This window comes from Drosophila sechellia, chromosome 3R (genome assembly GCF_004382195.2).
Source record: "Drosophila sechellia strain sech25 chromosome 3R, ASM438219v1, whole genome shotgun sequence".
Classification (NCBI taxonomy): Eukaryota; Metazoa; Arthropoda; class Insecta; order Diptera; family Drosophilidae; genus Drosophila; species Drosophila sechellia.
Genome location: NC_045952.1, coordinates 4889824 through 4910571, shown reverse-complemented (window position 1 = coordinate 4910571; position 20748 = coordinate 4889824). Strand labels below are relative to the sequence as shown.

General features: G+C 43.3%; 1 long non-coding RNA gene across 1 annotated transcript; it reads right to left on the bottom strand.

Annotated features, from left to right (window-relative positions):
• Positions 1 to 6067: 6067 nt before the first annotated feature.
• On the bottom strand, positions 6068 to 14260 carry LOC116801539. The gene is made up of 2 exons (XR_004362078.1): positions 13961 to 14260; positions 6068 to 6765 (listed from the first exon to the last, which is right to left on the bottom strand). It is a non-coding gene; the product is annotated as an uncharacterized LOC116801539 (long non-coding RNA).
• Between the last annotated feature and the right edge of the window lie 6488 nt (positions 14261 to 20748).

The following is a 20748-nucleotide window of genomic DNA, read 5'->3' as shown; positions in this document are numbered from 1 at the left end:
CAGGGACTTCAGCCTTCAGTCCGCTGCCAGTCGTTAATAAAACAACATATATACATACATACATATGTATATGGCTTCGCCGATCATTCACATTCACCTTTACACTCACATTCGAGCACTTGCACTTGCATATATGTATCGTACCGAGTCAAGCTGTGCTTAAATGACAAGCGGACATGCATAAGTGACAGTGAAATGTTGCACTTGCAGCTGCATCGCAAATGCATCGGTTCGGTTGGCCCTCCAACTGGGATTCTGTAATCGCTGGTCATCCATTCAGGTAAATAAATATGCGCTTTAATACATATTCGCACATCTCGCATACGTGTGTGTCCACGTTGCAAGTTGTTTTCACTGCCGATTCGTTTGCCTCTTGAAATGATTAAGGAAAATATTTCGCGTAAATATGGCAATTCAAGTTTATTTTATTTGCAAGGCAACACCTTTTGCAGAAAAGAACGGCAAATAAGCAAAGAGATTTTCACTTGAAAAAGGGTATCAGGTGGTCGGTTGAAAATAGGCTATTGTATTGCTATCTATGCATCTTAATTAAAAGTATTAATATTTGAAAATATCTTTTTATTCGCGTCTCGAAAAGTTAAAATATATGATTAGTTGCAATTTTTAAACTATCAGCTAACACTGAGTCAACAATTTTAAGCAATACAGTACATACAGTGTCACTTTATCCAAGCCAACTGTTGCTCCCATCACACAATTTTCACATTTCCACCCACACCTGTACCTGTCCGTCCATTAAAGGTGAGAGGCACCCCACTCCATTTCCACATAGACGCACGACGTACAGCTGCAAGCGGAAAATGCAGACTGCGCAGACGGGAAATGCATTGCACTTCCGTCATCAAATAGCAATTTTGCAAACATTTGCAATTACTTTTCCGAGTCGATCCCAATATTGTATTGATTCCGTGCAAACATCCCACGGGAATGCAATTTGCCATCACCTCAACGAAAGAATGCTCATCATATTAACACCGAGCGGCACAAGATGCCCCAGCTTTCTGGCATCAGAAAGTTGTCGTGCCGAATGTCTAAAACTAAAAGCCTTAAACTATGCAAAACTTGGGACTCGCACCCGGAGCCTCGTATGGAAACTCTTTTTATGGCACAATGGCGGAAAATCTCTGGGGGAACAGAGCAAACTAAAAGCCAAATCAACCCGACGGTCCGGCGTCCAAACAACAAATGGCGGTCACAAGCATTTCAGTGAGTGTGTGTGATTGCAAAAAAGCAGGCTAGTGAGAAACCCAGTTTTGGAAAGCCGAATCTCTAATATCCTTGGCCGTACAATATAGCATTGACGAACCATTTAAAACTTACATATGCCATAATTTTTAACTAAAATGAATGTTGCTTATGTTAAGAGATTACTGCACATGTTTTTGCTTAAAGAGATGCCAAACAATCGCAATAGTTGCCAAACCTATTTCGTATCCTTTGATGCGTCACAAGGAACTGACCAAACTGCAAATACCTTGAGTAAAGGTAAAAAAAAGGGAAACAACGACTGGCAACTTTAGTTTGTGACATCCGGTCCATTTAGCCGACGACGACAACAACCTGGCAGCAATCAGGCGCATTTTCCGGCCCGGCTACTGGCTGTGGTTGTCATGCATTTTAAAGCACTCTCGACAAAAGTTGATTTCTCTTTTGACCCATTATGAAATTGCTCTGGCAATTTTGCATAAACAAATTACAAAGCAAACACAAATGCTGACCTTTCGGCGCGCTGGGCAAATGGGCAGCTGGCGAACTGGTGAGCTGGCTAGCTGGCGAGCTGGGAAACCCAGATCCAGGACTCACAATCAGTGGCAGACAACCTGCTTCTGGTCTTGTCAGTCAGTAGTCGGTGGGTAACTTTTTATCTGCCTGTTTGCATAGGATCAACCAGATGGCAGATGGGGCTAGGGAATCGGGGCAAGGCGCGTGCATCCCAGGGCAATTTTATTGAGTCCTTTAAGTTTTTAGTAAATAACACAAAGGCGACTCAAAGGCGACAGCAAATTGGCAGTAAATGTGGCCCGATGCGTAGCATTCGGATGATCAATGGGACTCGAAATGGGTTCGGCCTCTCCGGCCGGAGAGTCCAACTTCTAAGGAATTTCGTACGAGTTTGCTTTAATTTTCAGCTGAATCGTTTTCCATTAGTACCGTCCGGGGGTGGGACGGGATGGAGTCAAGTCTGAAGCGTCAAGAAGTTTGCCATGCAAATGATGCATAAAGTTTTGGAGTTTTGGGACTCCACGAGAATGGGCGTGTGTGTGTGTGAGTGAAGTGGTTGACCTTTGATTGGTATCTCGATAAAGTTTGCCGGAACGCAAATTAAAACCTCAAAGCGGTCAAAGAAAGTTGCTCGCCTGCTAATATGTTCCAGAAAGTATTTATCCTGGCAGCTAGCAATAGATGGCACAATTAGACAGGAAAGATGGTTCGTTTCAGAGCATTGCCACATTGTGATTGATTTGAGATTTAGAGTTGTTAAAGGTTCATTATATGATATGTTCCAACATCGAAACGTGTGATTTTTAAGGCCATTAATTTTGCTAGCAATTAGCACTGTAGCTGCCTTCGTAATCAAGAATCGCTTCCTAAACCGAAGTCTAACTCGAATTGGCAGCAGATCAATTATGATTTCGGATTCCTCCTAGTTGGCTCGGCAAAATATGCAGCACATTTGCAGTGTGGCCACAAACAATTGAAAGGCATATAGAACTTGTGCATAATTCAGTTCGACTGTCTGCACTCATCTTGGCTAAAAACTCGCAAAATGGACTCGGAAAAAGGAGGCCAGCCAGAGGAATTGGATGGACTGTGGACTTGTTGTTATGACCAATGATGCATTGAGGCCAAGCCAACCGCATGCAATGGAAAACGAAGCTATGATAGCAGAAGGAAAACCCATCACAAATTGATGGATATCCATCCATGAAATGGAAAATACATTCAATAAGTTTTAGACAAGTTTTATCCATTACACCAAATGAGAGCACACGGCAAAGGAACTAAAATTTGTCGAAAATAAATTTCGAACGGCCAAGAATGTTCCTGGGTTGGGCGGTTGCCATGTTAATCTACTGGAGAATCCAGAGACAGAAGCTCAGGTGTCCAGGAACTCAGGTGAGTACTCGGGTGAGTCGAGCGGAGTGGGGCTGGTAAATATTCTGCCCAAATGCCCACTGAAGCCGAGGCAAAAACCAGTGGGATGCTGAGCCTAAGCGAGGTGTAAGCCTGTTTTTATGTTGTTAACCCATTGAAAAAGCGAAGAGAGAGCTCGACGAGAGGCCTAGATAAAAGCACCTGGATTGCTGCACTCGAAGAATTGTCCAAGGACTCAACGTCATTGTAAAACGTGTGCTCCAAAACAGAGCCAGTTTATATTGGTTTATACCCAAAGTTAACTTAGCAGTATTTTAAAACGTTTTTACCTTCGACTTTGGACTGTGCTATGTAAAGAAGTGTCCTTACCACCACTTTGTTTCAGTGCAGTAAGGCTGCGTCTACGACATCTGCATATGCTGGCAGGATCCAGGAACTTAGGACAGGACACGCAAAAGCGCAGCACAAATATTGACCAAACTGCTAAAGCATTCAGAAACGGTCAACAACAATGGCCTGGCTGTTCTGGCAGAACGGAAGAGGTGAACTGGAGTGGAAGCGAAATCCTCGGGAATGGGGCAACTGGATGGTGGAGGATCGAAGGATATTCCCACCTTGCCGGTGGTCCTGAACTTCATTTGCGTGCTCCGGCTTGTTTGATTTGCCATTCTCGCTTTCGGTTGCACTTAGCCATATTAATTTTCGAGTCGATGCTTCGAGTTATTATGGAAATAGCGTTGCAATCCTGCAGCAGGACAATGAGCTGTGGCAGGGATTTGCGCCGGGCGCTGGATCAAAGCAATACCGGAAACAGGAAACTGCCAGCGGAAATGTACTTTGTCTTTTTGGCGGCGACGGCGTAGTTGGAAAATACTTGGGGCAAAGTATGTCGAGCACAGCCAGCACTACCAGCGAAACCAACGAAACCGGCAACAACAGGGGCGATGGCATCGCCATGAGGCTTCCCCGTTGCCGGAGGCCCATTTGGATACACGCCAGGCCAAGCCAAGTCAAGTCGGGCTAAGGCGGGAACGGCGAAGGAAATGTATTTTAGCCGGTCTGAATGCACATAGAGAAACATTTTCCTTTCATATTAATTATATTGTGACAGTGACTAGGGTTCAAGAAATATTAGGTTGAAACCCAAATGAAATGGATTTATTGTAATTTACGTACGTATTGGAGTTTGAAAAGGACATTAAATAGGAAATCAGTCGATTACAATTCGATAAGATTGATGATCACGATCGAAAAATAATCAATCGAGTTTTCAATATTATTGGCATTTGATAAATTTAAATACACAATTTATGTTGGAAACTTAACAATAAAATGTTAACAATAATAATTTTTAATAATATCAATAAAAGTTTAAGTGTACTCTTACCACTTTCCCCGCGACTTCCTGATTTGCCCCTCTCTCACCAAAGCTACATTTATGCCTCTTAACAAGAATATTTGTCATTTGCTGTTAGCATTTTGGCTAAATGCGAAATTAAATGAAGTGGATTTACATATTTCGTAGCTGGCTGTACTTTTAAGTACACATGGCGGGGTCCCCGCGACCCCCTCCTGTCCGTCCAGAGAACCGGGTCCTTTCCTTGTGCCGGCATGTGTAGGAAAGTCCTTGCGCCTTCGACTTCGCCGTTGCCGTCGCCATCGCCGTCACCATCGCCTCTCCTCTCCCCGAAGGCGTGTGTTTGCAGCTGCTGCGGAAAATAACTTTTTAATGAGATAAACTCGTTGATTTCTAGATTCTGTGCGCTGTGGTTTCTTGGGTGGACCGTCGAAGGAGCCTTCGGAGCCCCCGCGGATTACACAAAGTTGCAAAATTTTCTGTGACAAATTTATTTGTGTGCCGCATTATATTGCCCCGGCTCTCGTCCTATATTGTATATGTATATCCTTCCTGGGCGCTTGCATGTGCGTGTGTGCCTGTGCTTGTGTGTGTTTGTGAGAACTTAATGAGCTAGCAGACTGTTAAAGTAGCTCAACAGCTGCTGTCGCCATTGCAGCTATTCCTTTTCTTGACTCAGCCGCTGTCCCGAAATTAAATTCAAATATTCCGCTTCTGCGAATGTGCCTGCGTTATAATTTGCCAAAAACTTTTGCCATTTTGGCAACTCTACAGTTCTGGAAGCTGCCACAAAGCAGCAAGGCATAAGAAATGGGCCAAATGTGTTGGTCGCATTTAAAAATGAACGAATGAGAGCAGCGCTATCCCAAGGATTCGCACGACAACTGCATAACTAGATATATGCATACTCGTATGTGCTGTAGCTATTGGATATTTAGCACCCTTGTTGAGCGACTAGGCGAAAACTTTTCCCAGTTTCTCAGCAAGTTCCGGAAATAGCGAAGCAGAAAATTAAGGCTAGAATTTGGCAGAACTTTGAGGGAGGAGTTCCCTGTGATTGCATTGAAAAATTCAGCATTTAGCCAAGATTTGCGTGAATTAGCATTTGTTAACCCTACACCCGTGTAACTCAGAAGCATATTTTTAAAGATGGTAATTAAGTTGAATTTTGTGAGCACCGCAATATCATTAACCCATCGACAAATCTACTTGGCAATAACGCAAATGGCCCGGACGACCTGATGTGCAATATTCAATGCAAATATTGACTATCCAGCACTTTGCCGGAGCGCTTCCTTTATTGCGAGGCGGAGTTGCAGCTTGATCTAATCAATTTACGGAGGATGTCGCCACTCCGATTGCTCGGATCTATTAAAAATCTATTTAAGTATTCGCACTGCAGTCGTGTCCAGGAGCGTTCATCCGGTGGCGTAATAAACTTTTGTAACAAAATTTACTTGGCAACATTTCGTTAATAAAGCAGAGTTGTTGCCTGCTGCCGGTCCCCCTTTTTTGGTCCGCAGCCCCTAAAAGGACCACCCCTAAAAAGATCCCTCCCGTTGTGCGTTATACTTTTAATAAGTTGCGACGAGCTGACGACAAAAAAGTTATCATTTATTAAAATTTTTGTCTTTCCAACGTAATTATAATAGTTTGATAAAACATCCTGCGCGACATCCAATACGGACCGCCCCCTCTGTGCGTCCACTCCCGTTTTCGGCACAAAGTTTCGCCTTTAATTTCCTTTTATCATGTTTCAAATTATTAAAAATTTATGCTTTCAGCTGAAAGTAATTGAAAATGTTCAATAACTGCTGAGCGGGACAAAGAGTTATGGTCGCCGGACGGCGATGGCTCGGCGATGGCGATGGCGATGGCTATTGGCTGGCGGACCGCTCTGCGTTTTTTGATGCCAGACAAAGTTGCAGCCAAGTGGCAGGACGAAGTCATCGACAATGACGGGCGATGGCTCTTTGAGCTGAGTTGTGTAGTAAAAATTGCAGGCTACACTAAAAGTTAAGTGCGTCATCGTTGTCGTTGACATCGTTGCTCACAAACTCAAAAACTGCTGCCACTTCTTTAGCTTCTGGTTGTGCTTTGCTTCTGGTGGCTGCCATAGCTGTTAGCAATTTCCGCTGCCCATGTTTTATATAATTATGCGCGCTGCGAAAAATTATTAATGAGTCTCGGACGTGCCTTTGTTCCGCCAGCCATTGATAGTCCGCTCCAGCGGCGGCAACCTTTGATGTCAGTCCGCAGGGGAAATTTCGGGGAGCCACGCTGATCCAATCCTAAAAAAATGGTGCGAACATAGTTATGGCTTAAGAGCATCGGCTAAAGGAACTTTAGATCAAAATGGTAATAACTATTGAACAGACTGATAGTGCGCTTTCGCAGGAAGGTCCTTTTTAGTCACGCAGCATGGGGATTCTAAATAAAGGAATTGTAAAACAAGGTAAAACATTGCCTAGGAGCACCGATTAAAATCATTTTCGATCTAACGTACGCTTTATCTAATGGTAAAATATTTTGAAAAACAAAAGCAGCTTACATAAATTGCTCTCATGTAAGAAAGCATAACTAAATCATCCTTGTTGTCTCATATCGACATTTTAAGAATTTAAGGAAAGATCTAAAGCATTTTTCTCGGTGCTGCCAGTGGCACTGACATCTTGATCCGCACGTCTTGTATGAATATCAATTAACAAGCAGCAGACCAGAAGTCAAGTCCGCCCCCTGCAAAAAATAGAAACAATTGACAGCGCCGCCTGACACGGGGGACATCACCTGTCCGGGGACTTAGGGGCAATCAAATGCGGCTCGTGGGGCCGGGGGAAACCGCAGGGAGGAGTCGGCCGGCATCTCTCAATAATAAAAGTAAACAAATTAAAACAGACAACAGGCGGGCGAGGTGGCCAACACGATGGCGGCAAAGAGCGACAGCCACAAGCTGGGGAAACTTTCAGCCGTGAAACGACAAAAGTTGGTCAGGTGCAGACTGGAGCGGGCTGGTGCTAAGTTATACACGGAAAGAAATTGGTACGATTGCCTAATCGGAAATTGCAAATAGGAAATGGTTTAACTGGACAGGAGGTGTCTGGAATAACAATAGTGATATAATTAAGTGGAGTTCCTTTTTAGGAAACAGTTGCATTATCATCACAAAAAACAAAGATATTTTCAGTAATTTTGAAACAAATACATTTTCTTTAGAACACCCGCTTTTGAAAACTATTTTTTTTTCTATATTTTATTATTTTTCTATAAGATTTTCTATAAGTTCATGTCTTTACTTTCTTTTTATTTCATCAATGAGGCTTTGCATATCCTTTACTTTGACCAAGCTTTTTCTCCATGTATGCGGCATTATCCTGCCAGAGGCCGAGAGATTCGCACGCAGTTTAGCTGACGACGCGTAAGTCCATAAAATCCGCACTAATCCTCCAGCGCGCGTTTCGACAAAACGCCAAACACTTTTTGCCAAATCATCCGAACACCTGATGTCTTCCTCACCGCGGACCAAGTGGCCAGGTGGCCCAACAAGTGTGGGGCAAATGGATGGAAAGGTGTCGGTAAGTAGGTGGTTGCTGGTCCGGTGGCCCAGTGGCCCATTGCTTCATTGGGCGGAGGCGGGATCGTAAAACCGCTTTGTCACAGGGCAATTTCCGTGCGGAAATAAACGGGCCGGTCCGTTCCTTTTTAGCCGCGTGGCGAGTGTAATAATAGATTTTTAGCAAAGTTGTTAAAATTCCCCTGCTGCCATGAGTTCGCACACACCCACATACCGAAGTCAAGAGCAAAAAGGCTCTTGAAGTAAATAAGTCGAGGGAAAAACAATTAAGGCAGATAATAATAATATGAAGAACTGGCAACGGGCCGTCGAAAAACAAAAAAAAGGAAAACTTTCACTTTAGCTCATTTTCACATTCAGAACTTTGCATTTAACTTTTTCCTGCTCGCAGTATCCCCATTTTGCTATCATCTACACTGACACCAAAAAGAGTATTAAGTATTACAAAGTAATATGGCATACAGATCTTTATAATCTTTCGTATAAATTACTGCAAAAATAAATTAATTAAAAATATTTCCGCAGAATTGAGAACCGTGAATGATTTCGCGCAATGAGCAAGAATCTCCTATCGGAACTACTTAAACGCAGAACGTCGGTGTTCGAGCGAAGAAACTCGCAAGTAAAAAATACAGACTTACGCATATCCCCTTACAAGACCACGCCAAAGAAGCTGATGAAGAACTTGAGTGGGGTTTTTCGGAGATTGCCTAATTGCTAGGGTTTTCTGGGGGGTTCCCCACGCCGCCCGCTAATAGAAATTTAATGGAAGTGAACACGTGCGGCAAACAATTTTGATGCCGGCTAAGTAGGCCGCTGAAAAATTCATGTCAGAGGCCACTTGACAGGCGACTTCATCGGCAACCGATGGTGGCTCATCGGCGCTGGAAAACAAAAAGCAGGGCAATAAATACAAAGGCCACTCGAGGGGGTGGCAAAACTTTCACCACACTGGCAGAAAGCATTTATTACGCAGAGCGCGCTATTCAATTATTCAGGCGCGGCATCCGCTGCTTCCCAAAGGGATGCTAAATAATGTACAATCCTCTGCAGCTGCATTATATGAAAATGCATGTCCTTTTCGGCGGGCTCCTCTCGAAGGCGCGGAAGGAAGCCAGCTGACGTGCGTCCAAGGAGCGCGACATTCGCGCCCTTGTTTTGCCAAATGGCAAAGTTTTATTTCCGCGCTGCACTCAAATGAAAAATAAATATGACAGTCGACGGCCTCGCATTCGCACTTGCACTTGCAGCAGACTCACAACCTCGAAGACTCGCAGAAGCGGAGACCCGGAGACCAGGACAAAGACACTTGCATATTAAATGATTTTAAATAGTCAGGACAATGCAGCTGCTGCTCGGGCTGCTTCTCCTCTTGCTGTCCCTTCTACTTTTACTGCTGCGTCAGCACCGCATTAGGTTTATAAATTAGAAATGATGGGACCATGCCCCAGAGGGAACTAAGAGTCCTGGCGGTTCGGTAGGTGGACAGCCCGACTTCAACATACCAATTACATTTATGTGGATACTTATTCGAGATAATATTCGACTGTAGCTGGAGTTTTTCCATCTGAGATTGCACTGCCAAGTGGTACTGCAAATAATCAGCATTACGTATTTCACTAAATATTTTCTAGGAATATTTTACCTATAACTTTTAGTTTGGTTTGACTTGCAATCATATTGAACTCTATTGTAGTTTGATGATTTGTACATCTGAACATTCAAGTCTATCCACTCCTAATTTAGCTGAGATGTCTTATAGTTGGCCATTTACTTTGCACCCTTTGGTGCCAAATAGCCCATTTCATACCCTGGCATCCAAGAGCGAAGTTCCAGCTTTATAACACCGCGATTTTGTCACGGGGTCGCTGATTCAGGAGGACCTCGGCATAAGTTATGCAAATGCTCTTACGCCGGCGGCAAAAGCCTCTGGAAGCTGGCCAATGCGCTAATGATCAAAATCACCATTGCCACCGACGACGATGGCTGTATATATGTCTACATCATCGCCATGGCAATGCCGTCGCAATCTAATTGCTTTAATTAAGCAATCACAAATCACAAATTAATGCCGCACACCCATATTGCATTGCAATGCCATAAAGCCGTAATCCGTACCCGCCACTTAGTTAACGCAATTATAACCATAGTTTGTTACTGAAGATCCCCACTCGCGCCGGGCTTACTCTCCCCCATTTGGGAAGCACCTTGTGTGCGGCCACGTAACCCTTTAGAATCCACTTAGGTCCTTGTCAGGAATCAAAGCAACTATCAGTGACATGAGACACTATATCAATTAAGCAACCATTTGGTTTTGGTCTCACTAGCAAATCATAACATCTGATTCTATAATTAAGAATTCAGTTGCAGTAGTCCAAGTCCATTTTAAAGCCCATCTCGAGATCTCGAGATATATTATTTTGAACTCAACTGTGTGGGAAATGGGAAATGAAAATGGGATGCGGACTGTGGCGAGTGGGAGGGACTGGGCTGAACCGCACATCAGTGGTTGCTCATATCCATACCTAAATTAACCACAGCATCACTGAAACTTCGGTTTTATTCCCGATAATAAGGCGCATAGATTGGGTCATAGGTTGCCATTTACATGTGACCTTGCCTCCTCCCGTCGCCAATCACCCATTTCACCGTGGGCGTTCCCCGCGGGCTGTGTGCTCTTGCATTAGCCCAGTTAACGGTTAAATAAAACTTAACCCACTTAGGTAACCAGTCTGTATTGACTAGTGTTAATTAATTTGGCCCCCGCGCTTCAGTCGGCTATGTTAACATGTGTTTGCTGTCTTCGGCGGTGAAATTTAATTGGATTGTGGCGGGTTAATGGGTCTCAAATGGCAGTTGGTCCTCTGTAGGAACGGATTACTTTCTGTACATTTTCGTATGCCTGATCCCTATAAACGTCGAGATCACAGAAAGTTAAGATTAAGCAATCTTGTTAAAATATTTTGATCGGTCAAGTTTTGTCAATATAAATTGAAATATTAAATAAATTGAAATTAAAATCGCAAATAGCATGCTTTGCAAGCAGAAATGAGAAGACTGATTTTAAAGAACATTTAAAAGGTTTCTAATTTTCCGATAGGTGGAGCCAGTGAGCTCTGGTATCTGATAGTCGATGTACTCTCTGTCATAAAATTTTAACTTAATCGAGTTATGAGTATAAAATATCGTGTCATTTCATTTCATTATGTATATCCTAACTCTAGCCTATATCTATTGCGTTAGTCACAACAATTTTCAGAATTCCAAAGAAATAAATAAAAGCAAATCAAAAAACATCAGCAAAAGCCAGTCCTAATTATAAATTGTATACGTAGTTCTATCCTTACGTGAACAGCACGCAATCCGATTGAAGATATTAAAAAGGGGAAGCGGAAATACAGGGCCATTTATAAGCGTTATGTCGACGACAAGCATAAATGGGCAACGATAATCACAGCTAAAAGTCATCAACATAATAAACCCGAGTTTTTCCATTCACATGCACCCTGGACCTCGGACAATGGCAATCAAGGGGGTGACCGGGGGGGCTTGGCTCTGACAGGCGGGATGAACAGGGACAAAGGCTAGCAGCAACATTTAAACATTTATGGCAACATATTTGATCACGTTTTCTCAATCATTGCCCTTACGACCCTAATCAAATTTCACCTGATGGCAGCCAGAAATTTACCAAAATCCATGAGCACACTGTGCACTGATTGCTGCTGCTCCTGCTGCTGCTGCGATGTTGCTGCCCAGGAGCAACATTTAGATGGTGGGACTGCTGCTGCTGCTGCGGGTGGCGAACCGATCCGTTCATGCGGACAGTTTGGGGCTGCCCGGAATGGAATGGGCATATTTTGTTTTGATTACAACTCGACGGTGGCTCCTTTATTTTATTATGAATCTAATTCCTTATAATTCGTAACATATGTTTCGGCCGTGGCCTGGGAGAAGCAGCCAACTGGCTTTGAATTACAAATCAGGGCGCCCAAGAAGGTCGAGGCGACGAGGGCTCCGCGCTCCGTTTTGTTTCTTGGCAAATTTAAGTTAAGACATCGCTGATGACGTCCCCTGGTTTTCCCTTTTTAAGGTTTTTCGGCCACACACAGCGCCAGTTGGGCCGGCTATTAGACTAATGCCAACCGATTTGAGTTTTGCATTTTGCCCCCCAGGGCGACTCGAAACTTGGTGACACTTTAAAGACCTTTCCGGCTGCGTGTGCTGGCAAACAGGAAAACTCTATCTGACTGTCGCCCATATGAATATTTCATGTCAAACACACGTCATTAGAGTGCGACGGGAGTGGAGGTGGGGTTCTGCGCTCCATTCAGCCCGGTTCGGTTAGTCAGTCAGTGGGATTTCAATATTTTTTAGCGTCCTCGAACCATGCGATTCGAGTCGAGTCGAGTTGAGTCGAGACAACAGCAGCACCAAAGGCAGCCAAACCAAAGTGAATCCTCCTGCACGGCGACGAAAATCGGTGTAATGTTTGGAAAGAACGCTAATTGAAATGCAACTTTTCGAAATCGAATAGAGCGATCAGCAATTAACTATTTATCTATATGATTTTTAAGACAGACGGAAATCCAATCAAACCGCTCAAAAGTTGTAAGTAAAGTGATAAAATTTAAATATGAAATATAACATAGATAAATACCATCTTTGAATATTGCGATTTTCGTTCTACATGAGCCTTATTATACCAGACTAACCCACACAGCAAGCCTACGACGCTATAATTCCCAAGTTTCTTTTCAGCTGCGCGTTTGGTGATATTACACTTTGGAGGATGTAATCAAATTAAAGTTAGAACTCAAAAGAACTACAATTTACCCTTGATGATTTTTCACTGTGTGCTGTGGGCGGGCGTTTGCTCGGTGGGCGTGGCACATGTGTTCAGCTTTGCTGTGGCATGTGCACGAGCCTGAGCATGTAATTTACCTAAAGCTCGATGCGCCGGTAGCCTCGCATCGCATCGGAACGGGTACGCTGCTCCACTGCTCCGCAGCTCCAATTGCTGATGGTGCCGCTGCCACTGCTGCTGCTCCGGAGTAAATGCGGCAGCTGACCTATTCTAGCAGTCAACCATAAATCCACACTGATGATGTACTTCATGCTATTGTGCTTTGGAATTATATCGCATATTTTTGGTTTCTATTGCACATTCCTTTCAGGCAGGCCACACAAACGCTGAAACGCACACACATGCACTCGTTCAGGACGAGGGGCGGCATGTGATGCGATGGGCTGGGCTGGAGTGGGAGTGGGCGTGGTCGGTGCACAGTATCTGCTGGCACGCCATTTCATCATCATCAAACGGCAGCCACAGTGGCGGCTACAACTGCGACCTGGCAAGGCGGCATCCGTTTACCCGCCCGAGCTTCCCCAGAGCTCCATCTGAATTTTCCCGGCCTGATGATATTCAGGGGATCCAAAAGAGACAGGGAGAGTGAGAGTGACTGACTGACGGACTTTCTCCAAGTTTGAAACGCACGGCAAGGAATTTTGGCCTGCATATTGCAGCTGTATCATTGCCCGAAACGAACTACTGCCCACCTGATCGCCTTTAATCACCCTAGGACCACTGCAACCTGCTTCTGAACCACTTTTCCGGATACAATCTTCAATTGCATTCGCTACCCGAGGACTAGGAAAGAAAAACCAAGCCATCAGTGACTTGCGGTTAAGTAAAAGTTGCACAACATAAGAAAATGCGGTTTTAAAATAAACTATTTCTTGATTTCTCAGATACCTAAGTAATATAAATTAAGCTTTTGCTTACTATTATTCATTGGGATATCCTTTCACAGGATATAAGCACTGGCAATTCCAAACGTGTTAATAAATAAACAATCTGTTCATGAATTCTAATTGCTCAAAGAAATATAGTTTCCAAATTAGTTCTTACTCACTTTTAATTCAACTAAGTCCACGAACTTTTCTCCCCCTAAAGGTAAATAACTATCCGTTCGTCGGATAGTTAGTGGAGCTATGAACCCCAATTCTCAGACATTTGCCATTATATTTTGTTTTTTTCCCCGGCGGGAAACAAAAGATTCGCCGGTCCAAGCCAATCCCCTCCAGATTTTCCGGTCGCCCTTTTGTGCAATTCGGACCGTTCAGTTTGCAGCGATTTGTGTTTTATTTCCGCTGTGCAAATCGCAGTTACAAATGCAAATGTAACTAAACCAATAATATTCCCAACTGTAGCGGGGAAAACTGGGCAACTAACTAACAAAACCGTGCACCAGCTGGTTCGATGCACACTGTTCAGGATTTTATTGCCTCAAGTTCATGCATATTATATCAATAATCAATATAATATTCAACATGCATGTCATATCACATCTCTCATTTCTTATAAGAAGTAGGGAAGTAGGCTCTTCAAATTTAAGTTTTCAAAACATTTTGTTTCAACGAAGTTAGTTTAGACATTTTTAAGTATAAATCTTCCTATTTTTTTCCGTAGAAATCGCATGCAAGTGAGGTCAAATGTCACAAGCTATAATCACTTGAAACTTGCTGAGTAATTTTTTGTAGTGTTCCCTTGCTATTTGTGCAACATGACTGAACAAACAAACTAAGGCGATGGGGCGGGGGAGCGGGTACAAATCGGACTGGGGCGTCAATATGCAACATAGCTTCTCCATTTATGACCGGCAAGTCGGTTGCATTTTTTACGAATGCGAATTGTGGCGTTCGAGCAGCAGCAGATTCGCCAATTCCAATCGCAACGCCCTTGCTAAAGTTAATTGCCGTGCAATTTTTGTATGCATAAATAACGGTAAATTTGTTATACACACCATTTTGATTGCACTCGCTAAATCATCAGAACAGCAGATGATGAAAAACATTTGCTGCCCCCGTGGCCAAATGCGCGTAAAAACAGCACAAATGACTCAAAAAGAGCGGCAAAAAACGGCTGCGATATTTATTTATACGAAACGCGGCGGCCAAACGAAATTTGATTTAAATCAAATAAAATATTTAAACATCAAAATGTTAGCGTCGGCCGAATGAATAATGGCAAAATATTTCCACAACTATTTGGTACAAGCCATGAAATATTAGCACAAGCTTCGAAATAATCGTTCGCTAATTTTGTGCTGTATTTTTAAACGCATAGTATTAACAGCATTTCCACTCACCCACTAAACGAAATTTAAAACATTTTAAAGCGGAATTTTCTACTAAAATCCCATCTAAGGTAGGTGACTAGGTATTCTCCTTTGCACTTGTTGCAAAGTGGCTAAAGTAATTAATTTAATTAAAATTCCATCAGCGCACTTCTTTATGAAATCGATAGCTGCATCGATTTGGCGATGAATCATCGTTAGGCATATAACAGCAAATGATAACTTATTTATACAATTTTTGAGGACTTCAACTTCAGGGCGGAAGCGGAGCCGCGCTGACATTTAATCTTATTGATTGATGGCAGACTGTCATCCAGCGACCCAAGGAGAATCCAAGCAAAATAGCGACGGCGGCTTGGCAATCGCACTTAGAACTGTTTGCAATCCCAAAAAGCAAAAACCAAAAAGCAAAAAGCGAGGACGCAGTGCAGCACATTGGCGGATAAAGAAGCCGCGGCTGCTCCAACAAGTCGAGCATCGGAAAGCATACCACATCCATAAAGAATTAAAACACAGAAAAAACATTACGTACAGTTCAGATGCAGATACATTTGCACCACTTCCATACAGGTTACAAAAATAGTCAAACCTCATTATCAATTAAAACTAAAGTTACCTCTTTCTATTTAATTTATAAATAAAGCTTGTTACGATAAATACTTATCAATTTAATTAAGCTTACTCACTTTAAGGGAAGTTCAAACAATCATACATTCCTTGGAGCAATAGACAATTCAGTCTACTTTTCGACCAGTGCACTTGTACACTCCACGCGGACTGGCAGCTGTGTAAAATTCATCTGTCATCGCGTGTGTAGCGCAAAGCTTATGACGTTAATCCTTTAAATGCGCCAAATGCATGCAAAACTTTGCAACTGCAGCCCTAGGAGTGCGGCGTGTGTAGGAGTGTACTTCAGCTGCAGAGTCGTCAGCGCAACGACAGGGGCTGAAGCTTTCGCAAATTGTAGAAATTGTATGCCTTGGCATGTGGAAAGGCGGAAAAGCGATGGAGTGGGAGTGGGCGTGGCAGTGGTGCTGGAGGTGTCAACTTGTGTGCGGAGGTTTTGTATCTGCGCGACAAAATCAACCAACCGAAAGCGTTCAATCATCGTTAGTTACCATATTCCGTGGCAAGCGGCCTCCAACCTCCAACATCCCACCTCCCACCTCCAACTTTCGATCCCAGAAGAGTGACGGGCCAGGTAAGCCGAGTCGTAGAATAAAACGCACAAACAGCCAGAACCCACCCAGAAATAGAAGCGAATCCAAACAGAAAAACAGAGGAAAAACGAGGAAAGCAGCGCCAGCATGGAAGGATGCAGCCAAAGTTGATACCAAAGGAGGAGTTGATGCCAAAGGAGAACTGCATATTTTTGCGTTCGTTGGCATAAACTGGGTTAGATCGCGCACTTAATACACATTCATGAATATTTTATAGACGATTCGTGTTGGCCAGGATGAACGGATGGTTGAGGCTGCTCCCGTTCCGTTTTTGGCTTACATCAATTTAATGTAATTAGACGATTCCTGGAGGTTTCACGTAATCAAATTCAAATTACAAGTGCCAAAAGAGGACTCTGAGAAGAGCAGCCATTTGCTGCAGTCGTGTGCTAAAACGAGAGTTGACATCGAGACTTTTTGATTTAACCAAGTGCATGATCTATGACAGCCAATGTGTCCCGCACAAAGACAGCTTCAGCTCACTGATGGGACAGAGGACCCACAGATGGGGAGTTAGCACACTGCAAAAAATGCAAGTCTACAAACAAGTAGAAGTATTCTAATTATTCTAGTCAAGGTGCAGTTGAGGTCAATTTAAAGTATAAGTAGTTAAACAATAATATATCATATTCTATAAATGTCACGTTTTATCTGCATTATCTTTTTTAAGATTGCCAGATAGATTCTATACAGTATCTAGATTCCTGCTCAAGATCACTAACCCGCCGTCCGTTTTTTGGTCCGAATCTGTTCGTATGTCAAGGTAAGGTCTCGGGAACTATAAATGCTTGGTTAAGATTAAGGACGATTGAAGAAGGTTACCGCGCCCAATTCCAATTCCCATTTGCCAACAGAATACATCACAAACCACAGATTTCTTAAGCAGGCACCTATGTCCGATTAATTCAATCATTCACGGCGTTTTTTCTCGCAGTGTCGTATGACTGCGGGTCGCATTTGCTTGGCTTGCTCGTCTATTGCCAGTCAAGAGTTAACACAAATCAATTACGCAGACACACACACACAAGGCGAATACTTTACCAGAGAACTGAAAAGATGGATGCAGGGCATGGAGATGGGTGTGGAGGTGGAGGCGGAGGTAGAGGCTGGGCAGGAGCTGGAGCTGGAGATTGAGATGGGGACACAAAGAGATAGGGCCAAAGCTGTGGACTGCGGACTGTGGCCCACCGAATCACCGACTGACTGGCAGTCCAACTGGATGCGAAGAACTTGGCTGGCTGCTCCTGTCAAATGACATTTGACTTGGTTGCTGGGCCAAGGATTTACAATTTAAAGCAAGTGGCCAATAAACCAGATGAACGACCATTCGAATCCCATGGCCCCCAGTACCTGGCTTTCTGAAGAGCTCCAGAATATTTGACTGACGTAAGTGTATCCCCAGTGTGTGTGCTCCATACGTATGTGCGACAGGCTCAAATGCTGGAAAAGCGCTCGATGCCAAAGCAATTGGGTTTATGGTCGTGTATGTGAGTGTGTCCGAATAGTGTGGAAGGGTGACCGATGGCCGAAGGGTAATAAAAACCATAATTACAACATAAATGACAGATGTTACAGCGCCGCCGGGATAGGTACATACTCGTACATTTATGGTTAGCGGCACAGATAGTCGCCAAATAATGTGGGCAGACATATTAACAGCTATTAACAAACTATAAAGCTCAAATGGCCGGCTATTGTTTCAGGTGATTAAACGAGGGCTAATTGATGGCTGCTGCACACAAGGAAAATAATGATGACCATTAGATAGAACTGGAATAACATGCATAGCCCAAACGGCTGACTTCACAATTCTATGGATAATATTAAGTCCAAGATATTTGGCTTGCTCCCAGCTATTTGGGCCCCAAAAACTTTAAGCCCTTCTTAAATTGCCCCGGCTTTTAATTATAAATGATAAATGTACAGAAATGGAAGTTGCACCTTGACATACATAAGTATTTGCTATTAGTGGGTCTTAAAATGAGTTTCCGTTGGCGCAGGATCCGCAAAAATCCACGTCCTGATTACCTCAGCCGCAACTGACAACCGAGCAGGAGCGATTTCAATTAGGGTGCGCCGATATACGCCAACGCTGAACCGAAGGCAACTCACGATTTTGGATTGCATATAATCAATGCAATGCCCGACAATGGCCAATGGAACCGGGACGCTTTCAGAACATCCCCATACCCATCTTCATCGATGACCGGCACCACCGAAACCACCGCAGTGGCATTCAAAATAGATGCATCACTCGATCCGAGGGCTTACTGCATTTCGGGCCGGCGGAACTGGGGAGCAGTGGAAGTGCATTTTGCGTAACTCATTAGGACCTCATCTCATTTGGCGATGGATGAGTGGGCGGTCCAGTCAATGGCAAACACCCCGCAGCGGAACTGGAACCGGAGGATGCGAGTGGCAGTGATCAGGAACGCTCTCGATGGTAGTAGCAAAACTGAAGCCCGGTCTGCACTTTCAAAAACGTTGATTTATCCAAAAAGGACTTTATTCGGCAAACAAACTCATTTTCATTTAATCGGCACTTTATAAAAATAAAATGTAATTTAAATATTTTCAAAGTAACACTGAGGAAAAAACTGCGAGTCCAAATTGGAACGATGGGTATTTAATTGTATTGACAAATGTAAACAGCTTATGAAAGTCTGAAACTGAGTAACTTAAGTATTTTGAAATCGCAGCAGGCATGTAAGGATTCTTTTAAGATAAAGCCTTTTTAAAACTATTTTTTAATGTGTAAGGATATGGCTGCCATGGTTGCAATTTCATTCATCTGCCTTTGCACATCGTCAGCGCGAACGTCGATGCCTTGCATTGTGAATTTTTCCGCACGCTAAATTGCGGTGAGCAGGTTTAGTGTGCCACTCCCGCCGCTGCCACGCCCACACCCACACCACCGCCCATCCCGTAAAGCCACAACTTCCACATTGCATTGTTGTGTGTATGTCACGTTTTCCACTTGCATGACCACTTCCGCAGCAGCTTTTTACTGGTCCCTTGGCTGCTGGCAGGATGTCTTGCATAACGGCTAACCGAAATGAATCCCCACATTGCTAAGTCTAGATTATGCCCCAAAAATGGATCCCTGTCCAGGACAATCATCAATCACACACGTGTCTATCAATACTTCACCGTTTTCGAAAGCGCAAGCCGTTTTAATTTGAAACTTTAGCAGGATACCGAAGAAAAGGATATTTCCTCCTTGATTATAAGCTTATTTAAGCGAGGTAATAAAGTACTTATTTAATAAGCCAAACAAAATAACCAGTTATACGTGATACCTTTCTTTTAACGAACCGAGCACTCAGCTCTTTCATCTTGTATAAAAAAATAACGATATATTTAACTATTGTGCATCACAACATTTTATTTGCCTTGAATAGACAACAAATATTAAATATTTAAATAATTCTAAAATGGTGTCTGAAATTTGAGGGACCCGTGTATTGCATAAACCCACAAGAACGAAATAACCTGTCGCCCCATGTAAACCGACTTGACCAGAATCCCCGCGAGAGTTGATAACCAAAGTGTTTTCTGCAAATCTCAAGTTGGTATCAAAAATTTACACATTGCCGTCGTCTATTAGTTAACACATTGTCTGGTGGTATCACGCACTGAAGGTATTCCACAGAAACTTTTCGTCACATTTCGTGATTAATTTTAATGGCCCACAAACAAAGCACTTCGAGCCGGAACCCAAAAGAGAAGGCAGAGGAATCGGATACAGATACGGCACCTGACCCAGAGCTGTGGTCAACGTTGATTAGCCGCAATCACTTTGGACTCCGCTGGGAGGAGTCGTTAACTGTCGAGAGTGCTCCATCGTCTAGTCGTTGGTCATGCATTTTCCATGAGCCCGGCACACGCACTCCCGCCCAGAAGCCGAACTAACAGCCGTTTAGTGAACACTACTGGCCTCTGGTTTGCACTGAAAGAAAAGCTTATGGCTTTCAAATGCATTTAGAATGACACTATTCAAATTAAATAAAAAACACTGGACGGTAACTCTCTTAACATGAGATTATGTTATGATATTATTATGATGCTTTTTCATCATTATCCCCGCTTCAGATCAAGAGGAATACCAGGCACTCATCTTCAGTCACGATTCGACTGATATATGATATATAATTTATATTAGAATCGGAAACTTACTTCTACCCGTTACTTACTTTTAGACAGCCTTTTTAGTCTAAGAATATATCCAGTATATATATATATACATAGTATATCCAGATATCGTCTTACAGTACCATTTTTTACAGTGTTACTTCGAGAGCAGTGGCCACGCACTGTCGCAAAAACAAGTGCAATCGGCGGGAC